The sequence below is a fragment of the Nematolebias whitei genome, chromosome 1 (genome assembly GCF_014905685.2).
Source record: "Nematolebias whitei isolate Nwh7 chromosome 1, NemWhi1, whole genome shotgun sequence".
Lineage (NCBI taxonomy): Eukaryota > Metazoa > Chordata > Actinopteri > Cyprinodontiformes > Rivulidae > Nematolebias > Nematolebias whitei.
Genome location: NC_056498.1, coordinates 31,798,953 through 31,815,450, shown reverse-complemented (window position 1 = coordinate 31,815,450; position 16,498 = coordinate 31,798,953). Strand labels below are relative to the sequence as shown.

The following is a 16,498-nucleotide window of genomic DNA, read 5'->3' as shown; positions in this document are numbered from 1 at the left end:
TATATATATATATATATATATATATATACATACATCAGTGTGTGAATGTGATTAAGCACTGATTATTCTTTGCACTGATTATTCTTTGTAGAGAGCTAGTAGAGTTCTGTAAGAATGGGTGAATGAGGGCACAAATTGTAATGTAAAGCACTTTGAGTGTCTCAATAAGATAGAAAGGCGCTATATATAAGTACAGTCCATTTACCGACTTTAATAAATTTAAATGTGCAGCAAATGTTCCAGGTTGATGGGCAAAGTCTATTTTGGCAATCAGCATTCCTTGTGTGCACTGGGGGAACATGCATGGGCTGAAAAAAGGCTTCACAACCCCTGGAAACAGTCTGGAAACTACTTCTTTCCTGTTTTGCTCAATAGTTAGTGGAAGATGTCTGAGTGTTCACACCATACACATTTAGGTACCTGGTATAGTAGTGCTTCCCTTCCTTGTCCATCATTGCTTCTTCTTCTTTCGGCTGCTCCCTTCTTCAGGGGTCACCACAGCAAACTTAGTCGCACAAAGACTTGGCAAATATTTTTTTATGTCAGATGCCCTTTCTGACCCAACCACAGACCACTGTGCTACCACAGCCCTCTGTGTGGAGCGGAGAGCTGCTATCTAGGGTACCCAGGGGAGCAGAAAGTGGGGGTTAAGGGCCTTGCTCAAGGGCCCAGAGTGGGGCAAATGAGGGTAGAGACAGGTGCCGGTGCTTCATTAATCCCACCCACATTTTGATGTTGTCGGTACCCGGAGTTGAACCAGTTATCTTGCGATGACAGGCTCACCTTCTTCAACCTCTGTGCCACCACTCCAATCATTGCTTTTACTCCTGCAAAAAAAAATCTTAAAGAAAAGCAATAGTGCTTTCTGACTGAAGCTGGTGAAGGCAAGCAGAGCTTTGGGTCAAAGATTTCTCAGCCAATATTAAGCATTCAGCCTCATCTCCTCCTCTGCCTTGTGGTGACTTGGCTGCTAATGTGTGACTGACAAGCCCCGGCTTCTCTGCTGATTGGGGCAGTTTTACAGGTTGGCTAAACACTCGAGTGATGGACGGATCTGGGCTGCATGTAGGATGGGCGCGCCTTATCTAGTGCTTTCAAATCAAAGTTTGGCCTTCGCGTCGGCCATGCTTCACAAAAAGGTGCATGATCCGTTCTCTCGTGTGAACACATGCACTTCGCTGGCTCACTTGGACTAGCGTGCACCTCTGAGACAGAAGGAGTGGATTTTAGCCATTTCTTTGTGACGTCCTTGGTTGGACGGCTTCAGCGGGAAGCATTGGGTGTTTATTTTTGCCAAATTGCTGGGCTGCCTTTCTTAAATTAGCCCAGCAGGGACCTTTGGTTGCCAGAATTTTTGTTTTTTGTGGTCAAATCTTAACATTAAATCCAGCCGTATCTCCTTATCAACCCTTTCCTCATATTTCTTCCCCTGCAATCGATCAATTTATATTAACTGTAAGCAGACTGGAAGACAGGAAATGTCATGACATCATCTATATTAAAGTGAACTGCAGGTGAGGTTCTCAGTAGTCCATGCTAATGCTCCGAACAGAGAGTTCTCTTGACCTACTTTGAAGCATTTTAAATTAGAAGAGCGCTTGTTGTTTGGTGGTCTTTAAAAGCACAGTGAGGTCCTGCCTGTATTTATTTAAACTCATCTTGGTAGCTTTAAGCAGATAAAGGCTTAGTGATCTTTTTAAATCCATTCCAAAACCACTCAGTTAACTCCCTTGTGGAACCAACAATCAAATGACTCACTGATCGCATCTCTTAGCATCCTACATCTGAACTGTACAACAGGACAGAGCACCAAGGGTCTTCTGTACATGAAATCCCTAATTAAACCATCTTCTTCTGGTATTTAAGTCAACATTCTTTTAGTTAAGCCTCCTCATACTGAGGTATAAACAGGGTCAAACAAAGATCTTGCATTGTTAATCCAGTTCTGACACTGTATCTAGGGTAAACCAACAGAATCCAGCAAGAACTTAAAACCTGCATGACTTAATGTGACCAGACAGATGTCCTTCAATCAGTGCTGCGGATGTGACAGACAAACAAAGACAGGCAAATTTAATTTTGATAAACCAGCATAAAAGATAAAAAAAATTAACCTGCACTAAGCCAGCCCTGACTGCTGAAAATGACGTTATAACTCGGATAACTTTCTATTTCATTTTGTCTCCAGCAGCCATGATTATTAGGTCCTTTTATTTGATCTAAATCTAAGCAGTCTCTTTTTTAGTTTTCTTTTACTGTATTTTCTGCATCACCCACCTTCTCCTCAACCAATAGCTACCATTTGTAGATGCACATCCAATGGCTAATTTTGGAATATTTCAATAAAATAAATTTGTTTTTTCACGATATTTAGACAATACAGCAGACGCAAGAGCACACGTGCATTCACTCACAGACATCATGTCATCCACCTTTTACCTTTAGGTGTCAGGTGATAAGAAAATTCAGAAGCTATTTCAGTGTTGGAGTCTACAATCTAAGTAGATTGTGTCAACGGAGATCATGTGCCCTGTAAAAACTGTATAGACAGAGGTAGTGAAAGGCGGTGGAACCCAATGCGCTTGAGGTCCGTAGGGTCATGTAAAGGAATGTGGCGATGAAATGGAACTCGTTAGTGGAGGATAGGAGGTATGACAGGGACCTTTATTCATGAGTGTGGGTGCAAAGAAACCAGAAGGCTCAGCCAAATCTTAAGAGAAAAAAAAATGCTGCTCACCCTATCTGTGGATTTACAAGCCTTAAGAAACCACATTCGTCTTTCTCTACCTTGTTAATATTACGCCTCAGCTCAAAAAGTATTGCGATAAGCAGAGCAAGAGACATGAGAATTAGGGAGTGGATTGAGTGTGATGGATGACTTGGTGGGTAATATTCCTGACAGATGGATGGGAAATGAAAAGTTGTTGGTGCTGAAGAAAAAGAAAAAAAAATCAGAAACAGTGATGATCACATCTGAATGGGCTGATACCTGGCTGCACGAAACAAAATGTGACAACTCCTGAAGAGTTGTCACATTTGAAGGAAGAAAAAAAAAACATTACCAGCATTGTTATACAGGATCATGAACATTTGATTTGTACAAGCTTATCTTTTCGTTATGACAACTATCTTCAGCTATTACAGCATGAATATGAAGCCACTGAGGTGTCAAGAGAAGCTGGGGAATACATCACTGGGACAAAGTAAAGCAATTGTCACATATCCAGTTGTCCTTAAAAATACTTTGAGTTTATCTCAAAGAGTGGAATAACTGCAAAGACAATAAAAGCATGAGGCCCATCACAAGGTTTGATTGAGTTTTTCACTGAACCCTAATTAAGGCTTCTGGATTGTTACCAATCATTTGCGCATGAAACATAAATCAGATTTCCACTGTTAGTTTCTCAATTTTGTCATTTTAAAAAGAGCTGTTATTGGCTATCTTTGTAAATATCAAATCCTATTGTCCCCAGCTAGCCTGCAATGAATTGTTAGTGCCACCAAATTTTTTATGTCAGAGACATTTACCTTTTGACATGATCTCAAGTCTAGAAAGGTGGGGAAGCAGGGCTTAATTTGTAAACCGATCAATGCTGGAATACAAATAGCGGGCTGTGGGGACGAGGTCTGGGGGTCCTCCCCCAAAATTTTGGATAAAGTAGATGTGATTTCCTGCATTTTGGTGTATTTTAACAGGTTGTTAACATTTACGTTTACCTACATTTATAAACACTCCGCTTCTGTCAAGCATCCTACCCCCTCCCCCTTCTTGATGGTTCTGGGCCCGACACTGTCTCTGCTCACTGTTGTCTGATTCCACATATGAAACTTCCCAGCGCCTCGTTCGCCTGTTCATGGCGGCTGCCTGTGGGCTCCTGCCTGCGTAAGACTGCCTGGTTAGCTTGGCACTCACTCCCACCACTCTTAGGGGCAGAGATTTGTTTAAGGGTAGACGCGGAAATGCTACTTGGAGGGGCAGCTTGTATACTCGTAAGTGGCTGTTATGTTTAAAACGAGTGTTTATATAATTATTTTCAGATTACATATCCAGTATAAGTTGTATTCATTCATATTTGTTCATAACTTTATTTATTAGTAAGCCTGAAAGTTACCGGATCAAAGCAAACAGTTACCGGAATGCACCCTGTCAAAATAAGAGAGTTCCTGGATCCTGTTCCGGCAAAAATCCGTCTCAAATTAACCACTGTGGAGAAGGATGAGTCAAAAGTGCAACCAGGATAAAACCCTTGCCAAATTAAACATGGGAATCGTTAAGAATAAGATTTTCATACCATAATGTTCATGGCCTCAGACACAGGACAAAGATTGTTAGGAATAGGGTAAAATTGAGGGAGATTGAAAAACGTATTTAACCCTGTATCAATCAGGTTTCTCAGTGAACAATGGTGATTTCTGTAGCAACTTCAGTGTCTTAATGTCTTGTCAAGTATGGAAGTTTTATATGTCTAGTGACTGTGAAACAAATTGCCCTTTGGGAATAATTGTGATTCTTAAACCTGATAACTTGCTGTGATGAGCCCTAAAAGGGACAGCAGAAATAAGAATCAGGTGACAGCAAATTTATATGTACGTTTCGCGGTTTCACCTGCTATTATTTGCCATTTTGAACAACTAAACTTGACTTGATAAACTGAGAAAGCTGGTGGATGATGAGAGTTTGTGATGTCTCTTACTGTAGACTTTTATATTCAGGTTTTTAAAAGACATTCAGTAATTGTGCAGACCTTTGAATGCAACAAAAGGTTTGCATTTTGTTGATAACTTGATTTGTGCTGATTACTGTCAGTTACCTTGTAAAGTGGCCTCAATTTTAGAAAAAGACGATGACATCTTCTGTATTGAATTTCTGGTATGTACAGCAGCTGAAAAAAAGAGGCTTTAGTGTTAAATGTTAACTGTGGCCACCACAGAGTGCTTGGGTTATAATGCTTAGCTTATTGAATTTTAATTTACACTTGACCTGCTTTTGTTTCAGGCCAAAGAAGACTGTACAGTGGGGTGGGGGGTTGCAGAGACAACACACGTGGGAATAACAGACACTGTAGCCTTCTAAATAAGTACTTTTTTTCAATGCCCCAAATTCATAATAATGCTGTCTGCATAGCATATGAATAAAACACGCCAAATTTTCTTGTCAGCATAGTAATGTGGGCCACGTGGCTGTCTATAGAGAAGAAGTGATTATTGTTTTAAGTTAGAGCTAAATTGCAATGCCATTCTTCACCTCCCTCTATGACCGCTACCTCTTAATTTACACCAGGGGTTAAATTAGCCAGCCTGATGAGGGCCATCATTAGTTCAGCGTGGTGCTGTGCTCAGCAACCTCGGCTTTTTTTTTTTTTTTTGGAAGACGGAAAAGTGAATAGAGGGAAAGCTGGTTCTTCAAAAACTGCAGAGCGGATGAGTTTAGAAGCAACCCAGTTTGAGGCAAATCCTGGCTATTGTTCTTAGATCAAAAGAGAGTGAAAACGGCAGTGTAATACAAGCTGAAATTAAATGGATGTTTTGTCTCTTTATGCGACAGCTTCAGTTCTGGCCTTGAGTTCTGATGTCAGGTTTTTCAAGCTGCTCGGCTGTGGCTGAATGACACATGGGGAGGGAAACAGAAAATAAAAAGAGAGAGAGAGAAAATAAGAGGAGCAGAGATGAAGGAACACATCTCCCTTCTGTTCTCATGAAAAATCAACAAGGACATTGTAAATAAATAAGCGTCCACAAACAGACATATTGCTAACACAGCTGCATGCCTGACCATTGATCTGACATCATGCGTCCACAAAACGTAGATGATGATGCAGCACATGATCCACAACACCATCAATTATTACCCATCATGCTGATGTCACTTTAGATCAATAGCCATCTCTTTGGCAAAGACCTATGCATTCACCACCACTGCCCTCACCAGCCCCTTCATGGAGTCGGTGAGTAAAAAGCTTGTGCAGACAGTGTGTATGTCTGTGTGAGCTCAGTCTTGCATGTCCACAGCTATCACCCCCCGTTAGCTTATAGGTTCCTTCAATAGCCACCATTCATTCTCTGTTCCACCTGAAAGCTCGCCTCATTTCTGTCCCTCTCTTGATTAGAAGTTGAAGAAGGGATTGGGGGGGGGGGGTAATGCTTACAGTTAGGTGCTTTCACCTGCAGCATGAAGAAGAGGGGAGGGAGGGGTGAGTAATTTCAACTCGATGCAGGATCTCTTCCATCTGCTCGCCCCGCTCACTGCCGCTCCTCTCCCACCCACCACACTCCTTCATCTACTGCCTCTGCCAGCTATCTCACTGACGATTCTTTTATTCCTTGGATACCAGCTGCCGGTAAGGTGATAGGTGAAGCACGCACACACACACACACACCCCTCCACACCCACACACACACACATGCATGCATACTCACTAGTTGGCGGGGATTGAATGCACCATGGACCATCGGTACATTGGTGTCGAGCTCGCCAGAGAGCAGACACAGGTGTTCAGTAATCATGCCTGTTTGCCCTCTTTGTACCCTTGGCTTTGTGAAAAAGAAGATATTTTCTGCGTTCTCCTGTGTTTACCTGATGTCTTAACAAAGAGCTCCATTGTTGGCAGTCTCCTATGTAACTCAACCACATTCTTTTCCCTCAGTTTGATCCAACAAAAAAGAATAGCTCAGAGCTGAACTAAGATGGAGTTTCTTCCACACTCTTGTCTTTAATGTTATTCCACTGAATTTAGTTGTGTTCTTTGCCGTTCCTTAACAAAACACAACCTCTTCCTTTGTCAGAAGCCTATGACTAGGACCAAAGCAACCTGATGCCATCTTAAAATTTCCCAAGTTCTTTTCAAAAATGCCTGCCCAGTCAACAACTGTGTAATGAGGTCTAATGATGCTTGGGATGATAATGAAGATGCAAAAGCATACCGATGTTTTTTTCTTTTTTTTCTTCTTGGTCTCTGGGAATAGCACCATAGAAGGCAAGAATATAGAAAGAGCATTGATAGACTAATGAAGTGCACTTAAAGAAGTGCCTTGGAGGAGAAGACTATTTTACATGTGGATTAGTGTGCATATCACAGTTATCAGACAGTGATACGAGGCCTTGATAGACAGATAGTCTATCCTTTATGCCTTTCTGGCGCTCAGGAGCTTTATCCTTTTCTCATATCTTCTGTAACACACTTTTCAAACACACACATGCTGATCCAGCCCTTGAGAATGATAAAGACAGGGAAGATTGGATTGGAAGATATATGTGCTTGCCTGTGTCACTTTTTGTAAAGTAGATCATATGCCTTCCAAAGTGAATGCAAAATACTCAAGAAGGCCTTTGTCACTATGTAAACATACTGCACCTAAGAGGGCCCGTGCAGCCATCTACTTTCAGATATTGTGTCAAAGTTAGATAATTCTTAAACATGGACACTCTGGAGTTCCAGCACTTCTCTCAGTGGCCTACTACTTCTTTCTGCAGTCTAATGTTAGACCAAATGAACACTGCCAGCTGAACAAAAAGAAGGTGCTGGCTTTCCACTTTCCCTATTAAAATCTTTGTAATGTTTTCCACTTTGCCCCCCACCCGAACTTACCCTGGCAAAAAGAACACACAGCAATTGACTGGGCACAAGCCAAACACACATAAATTTCAATATTAATTTGGTCGGCACCTCGGCGCCCCTCCCCAACCTTCCTAATCTCCTACCGCATATCTTCATTATCTGAAAGTGTGCTTTCATCTTAATTCCATTTTCATCCATCAAACGTCAGGGAGGTTTGACCTTGTGTGATCTCAGCAGAGATAGCAAGTTGAGAAGAGAGTGGGCGAGACTGTGTGGTGGAGACGGAGATAGGGAAGCAAAGGGGGAATAGAAAACGAGAGAGAGAGAGAGAGGGGAGCTGGGAGATAAGGGGGCTCAGTTGAGATGATGAACGAGGATGGAGGAAGTGGGGATGGGGGTACATGACAGGAAGGGTATGTGTATGTGTGAAGCCATTTCATTTCTGATAATCCTTATGTTGCACCACCAGAGTTTACTGCATATCTCGTTCAATTCCTTTGCTATCCCACCCCTTCTTTATCCACCCCCTTGACTTGCCTTGGGCTTCTTACCATCCTCTCCCTTCTCAATGCCATGCTATTTATCCTGACATTAGGGTTTAATTACTCATTTGTAGTAATTGTTTCCATAATTGTTTGAATCATAATTGGTCTTTGCTCCTGTTGTCATGAACAGGTGGTGGATGGGACCTGTAAGGGAAGTGTGTTTCATGTGTGTGTGTGTGCGCGCGATGTAATAAGGACATGCCATTGGTGCTAATTTGATCCAAACAAAGAAACGCCACCTGGCGGTACTATCCTCAAAAAATGAGGGAAGTGTTTGGGAAAAGAATGGCTGAGGACACACAGACACACAAGGACACATCACACACCACTTATCCCACATGAATGATACATGCCTGCATGATCATACTCAAATAGAATGCCTCATTAGTGGATAAGCTGGATATGCTCTGTAACCTTCTCCAATCTGTCTCTCTCTGCGCTGTTTTGCCTGTTTGGATGGCAGCCCTGATCCCCTAAATGCAGGTTATCTGTCATCAGTGACTCAGGACGGTAAATAAAGAATCATCTATCAACCCTATTAAAGTCTCATCACTGTTTCAGCCTGATTTCCTTATCTCTGGATCATTTTATTTCCCCTTTATCCTTCACTCTACAGTCTGTCTATGCCTTTTGATCCTATAGCTGCTTTTTTCTTTTTCCGTTATGGTGACATTCATTTACTTACTTTGAGCATTTGGAGGCTTTTAAGTCTACCATCTGGGCTTGCGTGGGACAGGTAGTGAAGGAAGATAAACTGCTGTCTCGAATCTTCAATGACAACCATTCAGCTCTGGCATTTGGCCACTTCGTTGTCATGTTTTTCTGCTGACACGCAGACTCGTGTCCCAACAAGCCACATTAGTAGACCATTGGTCGGACATAGCACTGCCAGTGTGGATGACGTATCCACACATGTGACATCTAAGTTACACCCAGCTAATATCAGAGGTGCAAACCAAAGTTGGTGACACTGGAACTGGCATGACACATGAGGGATGATTTATGCTCACATGTAGACTAGAGACCCTCGAACATGTGTGCTCAGATAGATGTGGTCAGTAAATGGTTTGCAATTTAGTCCTCAAACCAGGAATTGAAGTAAGGAAATGTGATCACAGGATTTTACAGGCTGGCTCTATGTAAGCAACACCATGGTATGGGTTTGGTTGACACTCGTTCCACTTGTGTGAGAGGGCTTGTGTCAGCAGCAGCAGTGGCTCTAACGTGGCGACACAGGAGATGGTCCTATCCATTCCCCATCAGAGGATGTAACATAATTCACAATTGACCGCTGTGTGTTGCTGTGGACATTCACAAAAAAATCTACCACCGCGTAAGTGATCAAGCATCACATATTTGGTTGACAATGACAAGCCATCTTTCCTGAAATAGGAGGCTTTCATTTATTCATATATTATGTCTTTGTTAGCTTTACGCTATCAGTTACATACACTTGCTATGTTAGTCCTCTTTAACCCCAGCAGAGAGAAAATACATTACATTTTAAAGGGTGTTATTTGTCAGTTTGCAGCAGGGGAACCAACAAGAGGGGCCAGTGGGGGCGATGGCCTCCGTATAAATTTGTTACTACCCTGGGCAGACAAATTTTATGCACAATTTGTTGGCTAGCAAAATATCACCTGGACATCATTTTAATGAAACTGGCAGATAGTAGTTACTGGATGTACAGTACATCTACATGAGTAATGTTTGAAGTTAACCTAATTCAAGATGGCCACCACAGCTACAGCTAAGCAACTCTTGCTAACAAAGAAATACTTATACTTCAGTCAAGTTTACATATATTAAGTTAAAACTTTGAGTGTTTATATTAATTTATATATACACTTATTACAAATGAGTAAAGCAGTGACTGTGCTGCTCTTATTTGATAATATTAACTGTAAAGTAAAAAAATAAATGGGGAAGGTCTACATTACAATTCCCTAACAATGCAGTTTATTTCAAATAACTTATATATGACAGCCGCACAAGAAAAATACTGACATTTTGTTGTGTCATTTGGTTTTGGTGTTCCACAATAAGATTAATAGTAGACCCATCAGGCCACCAGTTTGGAAACTTTCTGCAGGTGAACCTGGTTTTAAAGCTAATCTACCCCCATTCTAAACAAATGTCTTTCTTAACCTATGTTATTGCCATTCCATAAATACTTTTAAAAATAATATTAACCTTTCTTTTTTTGGCCTATAGAACAGATCAAAGGTTGGGTTAAGCTTCTGAAGATGTTCCAACATGTCCCAGCCAAATAGTATTTATGTACTAGCAGTGGCCTAATCCACCACTTGAAGTGCAATTAAAAGTTTAGCCTAGACTTTAAGGAAGTAACCATGTGTGATCTTTTTTCAGACTTTTTTTTTTTCCTCCTTTGGGCTTGTCTCTCTGGCTGCATTCATGGGTTGCATGCTAATGGAAAAAAATGTTGGCAGTGGCGCTCTTCCAAAGACATTCCCAACTCCAAAAACAAAAAGAAACTTGAAAAAGTAGGAAGCAAATGAAGAAGACAACAGGGTGGAAATTGATATAATTTTTTTTTCCTTTTAAGGAATATTTCCTTTTGTGCGCTCATTCCAACTCGTTTTTCTGGATCCACTTCAACTTCCACTTCCTTCTTTTCAATCCAAAGTGGTTCTCAAGGCACAAGCTCAAAGGACTTCTCCCTGCAGAGTTCCTCAGATGAACATTTTGCGCCTAGCAACAACTATTTTTTTTTTTATGGCACAACCCCAACCATACAACACTAAAAACATCAGGGAGTTTGCGTTTTGGGTTCCCTACTGTCTTTCTCAGTCTCAAACTCATGAAGTTATGCAACTGTTTTTTGCCATAAAAAGGGAATAAAGAGTCAATAAAACTGAAGAGAATGGCAAGAAAGAAACCCTGAAGGACATGTAATTGATCAGTGTTCTGTCAGACTATAAAACAAGCACATGGCGAGATGGAAGGGTAAAAACCACTCTGACAATTTCAAAGATTGACAAGAGAATGCTAATAGCATCATCAACTCAATGGTACCATGTGTCGTGTTACCCATAATGACTGCACTGTCTGTAATGAAAGTATTTTAAAGAATAGTTAAAGATTATATTATCCAGCGTCGTGCCTTTGTGTATTTTGCGACCTAACACCTTGCCGACATAATTTTAAACTTGAGAATGGAATTCAGATCTTTCTATAGCTCTATTATACACAGATCTCGGCTTCTATTATTGTACCGAGGTGAGGCTGCATTCAAAGTTTGAACAAAGTAAAAAAAAAAAAATGTATACATTTTCAAACTTGGCAGACAAGAAAAATGCATTTCTGTTGAACCTGTTCAACTGGCTAAGTTTTTTTTTAATTTTTTTTTTATCTTTTCTGTTTTTCTTCTTTTCTGCAGGAGTCTTTGGATGTGTTACTTTTGATTCTGCCTTTTTTTTCTTTTCAGTCTGGAAAAATTTGACCCTGCAGAGAAATGTTTAGAGGACAAAGACAAGCAGTGTTGTTGACGAAGATTAGTTAGGATGATTGTTAAGACGCACACCAAAGATTAGTGGGGCCAAAACTATCAGTCAGCCTAAAACATAATACTTGAGACTCCATTGGGCAGACGTTTGGTCTAACAATGTTATGGCAAGTCCTCTTGCCAACATTCCTGCAACTTACTTAACTCTTATCTTCGAAAATGCCTTCCTTGGTTACTCAAGAGGTTCCTAACGCACCTGAAAGACCATTAGTACCCTGTTTTACCATTTGTTTTAGGCTGCTGAGGCTGTACAACATTAGCTTTCTCTTCTATAACATTCAACTTAACGACAGCTTTAGAAAATCCCAAAAGAACCTGAATCCACCTTGATCAGATTCCCCTCAGTTAAAAGTCAGTTCAGCACGAGAGCTTTTGTCTTGTTTAACACCTCAACATCAGTGTATCTCCTGGTTTGTGTATTTCATGGTCCTGAAGTCACAGTAAGTTTTTGTTGCCTCTATGCTTTTCAAGACAGGCGAACGCAATTAGGTGAAACGTATTTAAGATTCCCCCAGTATGCTTGGAATGCCGTGGCTTTTTGACACTTCGTGTTTGTCTCAGGTGCAGTACTAGATCACCGCCTGGTTGCTCATTAAATTTAAAACATGGGTTCCTAATTACTGACAGGCAATTTTGGCAATCATGGCTGGGCTCATGTATGCCCACTCTCCCAGTCTCGCTTTTCTCTTGGCCCTTTTATCTTCCAGTCCATCTTGCTTGCTCAAGTATTTTTCACCATATCCCTCCTATTTCTGTTGGTTGACTGCAATAACACACTGGTCCCTGCAGTTTATGTTTGCTCTCTTTGCCCCGAATACAATCCAGCCACAATTACTTCCTGTGGTTCACCTTAGTGGGTCATTGCCATCTGTCAAAGGTATTTACATTTGAAATCACACACACAGTCTTTCTTAAATAAGTTTTCTATTATCCTTTATTTCATCCAGAGGCTATCTTGAAGGTGGCCGTAATTATAAACCTATACAGCCTTTGAAAAATGGATGAGAAACCGTGGTAAAACATAAACACACTCACCATTGTATGTTCTGTGCATGTGCTATGCATCACATTAATGAGGGGAGTCTGACAGGCTAAATTAAGAGATAATTTGAATCTAACAGCTATAACTAGAGTCATGAGGAGGCTAACTATTTTGTCTGAGCAATATGATACCCGTTTAACATGTAGTGCCGGATAAAAGAAGTGGGGGTTCAAACAGAGAGATGCTGAATGTTTTTATAGGGCTGCAGGGAAATGAAAATCAAATCCAAGAGGTCAGTCATTATTGTCATAAGTGGCATGGTCGTGTTTTTATTGGCTCCAGGTACCCTTGAGTCAGGCGGCCCATGTGTTTCCCCTTTAAATTCCAGGAAATGGGCTGAGCCGAACTTCAGCCACAAACCTGTGGCACATTTTCATTGTTCGTTTTTTTTTTTTTTTGGATGATGAATTTGCTCAGTCACTCGTGGCCATCACAGCTTGATTTTAATCCAAAGGCACACCCTGTAAAAAAGGCACTTCACTGCCAGGATTCTTTTAGGGGATACATTTTCATCTGGCAAAAATAACGAATAGTGGCGCTAACGTGAAATGAAATGCAAATAGTTAAGCCTGGGGAGTCTCAAAAGGCTTGTGGGTGCACAAAAATTTCTAAACCTGAGGCCAAATAAAATACGTTTTATTGGATTAGAATGTTCAAAAATAGAACAGATGCTAATGTATTTGTTTTAGGAAATGACTTGACAGTTGCAATACCTTGTGGATGAGTTGCACACGAAGTCATGACTGGAGGATGGGGAGGAAAACTTAAAGGTACATTTAGTTTTGACTTTAAAGGTATCAAATAATGAGTACACGTTGAGTATTTTGTTATTTATTTTACTCCTAGAACACCAACTCAGACACCGATTACCCCGCAAAAAAACAATTTAGTACTCACTGTATGGGCGACTGGTTGGTGGAGGAAGATTTGCTTTTTATTTCATTTATTTAAAAAGTGTTGGACTGAATGAAGCAAAGGTTGCAGTGCAGACAACGGTGGCTGCAGATTCTAATCCAAAGCCTTCAGCAATTTTTTGCAAACTCTATTTCTAGTCGGCAAACAAATGAGCTTTTTCGCCTCCTTCTCTTCTATCTTGCTCTCCCTCTAGTGAAAATAAGTGGGTGGGGGGGATTCAGGTGACTAAAATCTATTTGCTTATTTCACTTTCTTCCCATCAGCTTCTTTTTTCTTTTTTTCCTCTCCCAAACTCAATTTTCTCACAGTTTGCTGTAAGACTGTTTCTTTTCTCTGCAATTCATTAGGTGACAGTTGTTTTTTTTAATTATTCGTATCATTAAAAAAACTATGCCAAGAACAAGGGCACTCGGATAAATCTGATCTGGAGAAAAAGCCCTATTTGTTTGCTACACAAGCTGTGGGACTTGTTAGCACACCTAACACTTATGGAGTGTTGCAGAGAAATGGAGTAAAACAAGACAAACAAACAAACAAAATGATTTAATATCTTGACAACTCTTTACGTGTTATTACACCTATAGAGAGCAGTTTTTCTCTTGGTCCCAGTTTCTGTTATACAACTAATTTCTGACTAGCCAAGAGAAATCTGCATGAATATTTATACCAATTCATTTGCTGAGTGTTGATTGTAATTACATGGAAACATGATTTATTGCCAAGATTGCTGTGTTAGCCAACCAGCCAGGGAAACAGGACTGGGTAGAAATATTTAAATAAATACAAAATTAACTTGTACACACAAACACACACACACAAACATCAAAATGAAGCGTATTTTCTCAGTGGTTTGAGATAAAGTTAACTGTCAAAAAGAAAAACTTTCAACGTGCTCCTACCTGTGTTTTTTAACACTGCATGGTTAAATACTTTGGTATACTTTGTACATTTTTTATGCTTGTTAAAACATACAATTATATATATATATATATATATATATATATATATATATATATATATGTTTGTTTATTTAAGGATCCCCATTAGTTTATACCGTAGTAGAGACTATTCTTCCTGGGGTCCACACTTAAAACATTGCAATTAAATCAAGTTTTTACAAACATATATACATACATATATATATATATATGTATGTATATATGTATGTATAGTGTGTGTGTGCGTGTTTATTTACTTTGTGAGGACCGTTTTTGAACACATAATGCATTGTGAGTAACAACTGCTCTTTGCAATTACCAAGGCCCGGTCCTCATAAGGTTCAAGTGTTTTTGATGGATTTGGGTTCAGGTTTAGTACTAACATGTGAATTTGAGGATGGGTTCGTTTTTTTTTTAGTTTTTTTTTTTTTTTCATTCAATCTTTATTTAAACAGTTTAGTCCCATTGAACCACGAGGACTCATAGAGACCTGTTTAGGGTAAGGGTCAGAGTTAGGCTATAGAAATAAATGAAAAATGAATGGAAGTCAATGCAAAATCCACATAAAGATATCAAGACAAACCTGTGTGTGTTTTTGTGTATTATTATTCTTATGTATTTGCTGAGGATTATAGACAATGGTGCTTAACAAAGTATATTGGGATGCATCAAATTGGACAATAAAATGGTTACTGTGACAAACGTGTTTTACATTAGTGAGATTGTAGGGGTTAACAGCCCTACCCCTTTTGCTCTAAGAATAACAATACACATTTTTTAAATAATTAAGTGTTTTTAGTTGTGAGATTATTTTTGTTTACTCAGCTCATACTCATGTTTGAAAGGTCTCCTTAAAATGTTTCAGTTTTAAAAACTGGCTAGCTAAATGTCATCCTCTCTTGACAAAAATCTATTCAGGGCACTTTCATTGCCTAGCATGTAAAATGTAGGTGAAGGTCTAAAAAGAATACGGGGACAGGTAAATTAAGTTTCTGCCTAAGAGTCTCAAAATGATGAAAAAACTACCGTGGTCGCCTGCCAACGATTAGCATAATCTGTACATTTGTTGTACAGATGCACTTGATAATCTTTTCCAGACATCATGCTCACCCCGAAAAAACTGCTATCAGAAAAATAACTTGAAAAAAATATATTTATCCACCTCTGACATCCAGTAATAGGGGAAAAGTTATTCATCATGTACCAATTTAAACTGTAGTTTGTGATCACTGAGCCTAACCGATTGACATCTTCACTCAGGAGATCTAGTGAACAAATGTGGGGGGGGGTGACGTTTGTAAAACGTGTTTTCGAGTAATGAACCTCTTCCCTGTGTAATGGCGTATGATGAAACAAGGAAACAGGGATAACAAAGGGAAGAGGAGGGATGAAGGCAGAAGACAATGAGTGTAATTCAAGCCAAGCATAATAATATTTGCAACAACAGAGTAAAGATCTGACAGTGTTGGTATGTAATTAATGAATGGCTATAACAATTTGTTATGCCATTTATTCCTATAATGACTGTGCGTGGTCTTTCATTACTCGCCTCATTCTCCCCTATCATTCCTGTCTGCCATTACCTTTGTACAACATGCTGACAGGAACTTCAGGAACAGCTGAAGCAAAAAGGTTAAGACAGTGAGAAACAGACCTGGGCCTTAATTACTTGCTCCTGTACAACCCCAAACCGGACACTGTTCACTAATGTGCTCAAACAGAACACTTGTACTGACGAGTTCAACCCACATCTCATCTAGCAAAACCTCTTGGGGGTCACACACGTGGTCACATGCTTTTCAGCAGTTGTGCCTATATGCACTCAACCATTACTTTGTGGTTTTGTTCTTTGACTTAAAATCAGATGGCCAGTGGGGCTGAATGGTCATTCCTGTCTATTTAGCTGGCTGGTGCATTCTCTTACTTGGTTGTTGCATTCTGCCTAGTTGGTTCTTTTAGTTGGTTGTTGCATTCTG

General features: G+C 40.0%; 1 protein-coding gene across 4 annotated transcripts in view; it reads left to right on the top strand.

Annotated features, from left to right (window-relative positions):
* Positions 1 to 16,498, top strand: part of pcdh7b (protocadherin 7b) — a 164,761-nt gene that overhangs the window by 51,873 nt on the left and 96,390 nt on the right. The window lies entirely within an intron of this gene.